A 5,361-nucleotide genomic window follows, 5' to 3' on the forward strand; every position below is an offset into this window, starting at 1 on the left:
GAAAATTCTCCTTGCTATAATAACTTGCAAAAAGGAAAAAAAAAAAACCCAAACAACCAATTGCTACTAATTTTGGGTAAGGTTTTTATTCTGGCTTGTGCCTGTGTAGAACTTCTATTTGATAAAGGCATCTTCCAAAAAGGTATTAAAAGGAAAGGGAACCATTACTTGCCCTGGATGTGTTGTTCCAGTGCTTAATTATCTTCCTATTAAATGTTCGAGCTTAATTTTGAACCTGACCTTCTCTAACTTCAGCTTCCAGACATTACACTCTTTTCTGTTAGATTCAAGAACCATGGGAAACCCTGGTGAAAGTATGCTGTAATCCAGTCATCTCTTGATCTTCTTTTAGAGTAACTGAACAGAGTAACTTCTATAAATACTTCACTATGAGACATTTTCTCAGGTCTTCAATATAATTTCTGTGATTCTTTCCTGCATTCTCTCTGGTTTCTCAGTACCTTTTTAAGACATGCTGGCCTGAACTGTATCCAGCTTTCAAATATTGATCTCATCAGTCCCCTGTCCAGAAGTAATATTACCTCCCTGTTTCTATTCATGATTATCCTTATATCACTGCAGCCCTCTTTGTTACAGCTCCACACAGGGAACTCATAGACAAGCAACTACTTCCTGTCCACAGTCAATGCTTTCCAGTACTCAGTCCCCCATGATGTAGGTACAACTACATCATCTCTTCTTAGAAATACAATTATGCATTTAGCTGCACGTATTAAAAACAAGTTGTCCATTCTCCGTTCTTTGCCAGTAGTCCCGTGGGTTATTGAGTAACTGCAAGTCTGACACAGGCTCTGTTGGAAGCTAGTGTTTACAGAGGCTGTAGCAAATCAGGTATTAATCCCCTTCACATGTATTTTAACTAAAATTGGCACATGTATTATAATGATAAGACAAATGCCTTTTGAAAATCTGTTACATCTATGGAGGAACAAAATAGATCTTCCCATTGTAATAACATCATGTCTGTTTGACAAGACTTACTTTCTAGTAAATTGATATAGATTGACAAGTATTGTTTTATTCTCCATTTTCATTCTTTCCTTCAGAAATGGACAAAGGACTGATTTTGGATAAAGGAATAAACCTGAAGCATTTTCTATATAACCCTTTCTTTAGTTACGCTAATTGTTTTCAGCTTACCTAGCAATTGAGAAAAAAACAGTGAAGATTTCAACAGTTGGTTCATCAATGGGAGGAAAAAAAAAAATTAAAAAAAAAGGAAGAAGAAAATGGGCTGTGCAGTGCACAGGGTATTCCAGCTCAAAGATTCTGAAAGGTCAATAATAACTGCACAGTTTTGTATATGGGTAGAGTTTGGCTCATTACTTGGTCTGAGCGTCTAAATGTAACGCTGATGTTACATTTATTTCATGGGTTTTTTGTTACACTCATGTAACACTGAAGATTAAATCAATGTGAAGCTAGCTCACTGTTAAAATTAGAAAAAAATAGGCTAAGAGGAAGGAATGAAAAAGAAGTGACAAACACATTTACAGAACCTCAAGTCACATCTCCCTTTGCAGGAGAGAAACCTTGCAGTAATTAAAGGCAGGCCCAAGCTAGGCAGAAAGCATTCACAGAGAAGATGGAAGCACATTTGAAAGTAAAACTTACCCATATTTTTATTGCTATCTAGAATATTTAAATGCTCAGTGATTGAGAAATTATAAAGAAAAATTCAGGAACAAGGTAACAGGGCTGCAAGTACTTTAACACTATGTATAACTGTCTCAGTGTGACGGAAAAAAATAATGTAATAACTGTTTATACATTTGCATATAGAATTCTATCTATATGTTACTTTGCTGCTTTACTGGCTATTTGTTTTTCAACAAATTTTACACTTACTAAGTTCATCTTTCAAAGTGTTTAATGTTTCTCTGAAGTTTAAAATTCATATTTAATACCACTATGGATATTTAAAGAAGATTTTAAATCTCCCGAAAGAAAATTCTAACGAAAGCCATTTCTAAAACGCACACGGGATGCCGACATGTATTTGAGTTCTTCCTTTATACAGCTAACCATGAGTCTCTGCAAGAGCTGTTACTAGAATATGAAGTTTCTTAATATTTTTATTTAAGTTACTACGAGGCTACACATGGGGAAAAATCCAAAGGAAAAATAGCTCCAGGTAGGAGTGTACTGGGAACTGTCCCTTGACTTGGTGCTCCTTCAGGGCAGTTTTCATTATATGGATGAAAGTTTAGGAGCCTATAAAATGGGATTAAGAAGAGGAGGTGCTTAGGAAGGAATGAGAGAGGCATGGGGTCCCGCTGGATTGTCTGAAGGAAGGCCTGCTAGCTGGTAAGGCCCCAGGTGAAGAATATGTCAACATGTTACTAAAGGCTCATTTTGTCCTCTTTGAATTGGGCTGTTTGGTTTCTATGGACAGCTCTATACTTACTCACTGAGTAAATCAGGATGCACACCAAAGCCCGATGCTCCTACTGTTCAGACCAGTAAGTCACTGGCCCGGGTGGTGTTTTTTGTCTCTAGGCTCTATGAACAGACTTCCCACCTGTGGCACACAGGGTCCTGGAAGCAGACTTGCCGCTAAGGACATGGTTGGGGCATGGTCCTGGAGGAGCAGTTACCATGGAGGGCCAGTCACAGCTACCTGAAGGGAAGAAGTGCACATGCTTGTACTCATCCAGACCTCCTGGACACAGCAGCCCACAGACTGCTGAAGAGTAACTTTCAAACTGCCCTGAGATAGATAACAGCACTAGACTTCCCAGCTGATGCCTCAGGATATGCCAATATTATGGAAAGTCATATTGTCTTACCCGAGACAGGCCAGAGTATCTTTGTACATCACCATGGCAGTCACAGCGCCAGACAGGGATCCTAGCTCCGGTCCAAATCCAGCACAGCCCGACCTCTGCTTCCTGTTCCAGCACTAGGCTGTTCTGTGCTAGCTTGAGGGTCAGCAAACATCATCTCTATCAGCATGCTCACGAGAGAGACAGAAATCAGAAGCAAGACAGAAGCACAAGACCTCTTTAACTACGACCCATCACTAATTTTTGCATCTGTTCATCTTCACAATGCCTAAAAAGAGATTTCCCTCTAAATTACAACTGCTCTGTAGTGCTGCTGGGTGAAATCCATGCCAATGCCATCTGCCCTAACAACCATGACAGTCCACCGTCTCACTAAAAAGTGACGAACTGGCAATACGGGATACAAACATTAGCTTGTTTGTACTGTGTTATAATTGGAATGAAAATCATTCACAAATTAACTAAGTGAATAAACACAGCTCTCCAAAGTCCTAAATTAAAATATTTAATTGAAATGCTGGTCTTTCCCATTTGTGAAATAAATGTTAAAACGGGATGAAGAAAAGCTTTTGCATTTTTTAATGCAACTGTTCTAAATGTAAGAGTGACAGATGCTGAAACACCCCAAACATACTCAGTCTAGATCACAGGATAGTATTTGTAACACTGTCACATAAGAAATCAGTGGATAAATCAGGAAGACAGAGATCAGCAGCAAGGTGATAACCATTTTTTAATCCTTGTTATAAAACAGAAGGCTCACCAAATACGAAAGAATCATCTTGAATCATCCTGCAAAGTTTCACAAGGCTTAGCATGATGTCCGAGGTAGAACTGAATGAAGGATGGAAACAGGTATGTTTGCTGAGTGCATTACTCAAGAAGGGAGAAGGAATTCTCCGCTCCAGACTCCAGTTGTTCCCCAGAGCCAGATTTTCCAAAGCCCTTTGCTGGTGCAAATGAGGACAAAGTATGTTTTCTTAAAATTACCCAGGCTCTTCCAAAGACCAACTCATCCCACCATTTTGACATGCCCTGGAGGACGCTGACAATATAGGGGACCTTGGGAGACTATCTTCTGCACACAAACACCTACACCTGGTGTTAAAAGCTGTTTGGTGTGGTTCCTGTGACCCAGGGACTTCTATGCAGGTTCATTTTCTAACTCACTAGAAGTCCCACTGGCCTGTCTGCCCTATCCAATACCTAACAGCTTTGCAAATCTGGCCACGTATCTCTAATGTCACCCTCTGAAGACGGGAGGCATCTCCATACCCAGGCTCTCTGCACGCTGTAAGGTGCTACCGGCTCTAGACCTGATACTGTGCATTGCTCCTTTAAATCTTTTATACTATACCATTTTCATATGGTTATACACCACAGAATCACAGAATGGTTGAGACTTTAAGGTGCCTCTGGAGATGGCCTGGTCCAGCCTCACTGCTCAAAGTAGGGTCAGTTAGAGTAGGTAACTCAGGACCACGTCATCAGGTTTTGAGCATCTCCAGGGATGGAGACCCCACAGCCTCTCTGGTCAACTCAGCCACCCTCATGGTACAGATAATTTTGACTTAATTCATTTTTAGGAGGTTCTGCTGTGATTGAAAGGCCAGCTGACCACTGCAAGACCAGCAAGGGGCTTCCTTGTAGGTGGGGCCTACAGGAAAGCTAGACAGGGACTCTTTTTCAGGGAGTGTAGTGATAGGACAAGGGGTAATGGGTTTAAACTAATAGATGGTAGATTTAGATTAGATATAAGGAGGAAATTCTTCCCTGTGAGGGTGGGGAGGCACTGGAACAGGTTGCCCAGAGAAGCTGTGGATGCCCCCTCCCTGGAGGTGTTCAAGGCCAGGTTGGATGGGGCTTTGGGCAACCTGGGCTAGTGGAGGGTGTCCCTGCCCATGGCAGGGGGGTTGTAACTAGATGGTCTGTGAGGTCGCTTCCAACCCAAACCATTCTATGATTCCTGGGCACAGTATCATATCATTCAAAGGCTTTTACTCTGTGACCCTCCAAGACCTGCTCTTCACCAAGGTGCACAGTAGCTAACCCCCAGCCACAGCTGCTGCAAATTAGAATCAGGATTGCAAAGCTGACCTGAGCACTTGAACTTATGCTTTTATCACCAGCACCCACTTTGGCTGGACCCTGCCCAAACTCCCACCACCCTTCTCAGCACCTCAAACCCACACACGGTCCATCCCCTCCTTCATCCACCCCACAGAAAACCGCCTCGATGGGGCGAGGAGAAAAATCACCTCAGGGCGATTGCGCCGGTACCTCAGGGGTGCACGCGCAGGCGGGGGGGGGGGGGGGGGGGGAGAGGGGCGGGGAGGAGCCGGGGGGGCGTCCGCCCCCCCGGCTCCTCCCCGCCCCTCTCCCCCCCCCCCGCGGCCCCTCCTCCGCGCGCGCGCGCGGCGGGAGACACCTGCGCAGGCGTGCGCGCACGAGGCAAGCCCCCCCCCCTTCCCTACACACACACACACACATACATACACACACATACATACATACACACACACCCTCCACGCGCGCAGGGGGCGCGCACCTGCGC

Source organism: Balearica regulorum, chromosome 1 (assembly GCF_011004875.1).
Source record: "Balearica regulorum gibbericeps isolate bBalReg1 chromosome 1, bBalReg1.pri, whole genome shotgun sequence".
In the NCBI taxonomy this organism is placed as follows: domain Eukaryota; kingdom Metazoa; phylum Chordata; class Aves; order Gruiformes; family Gruidae; genus Balearica; species Balearica regulorum.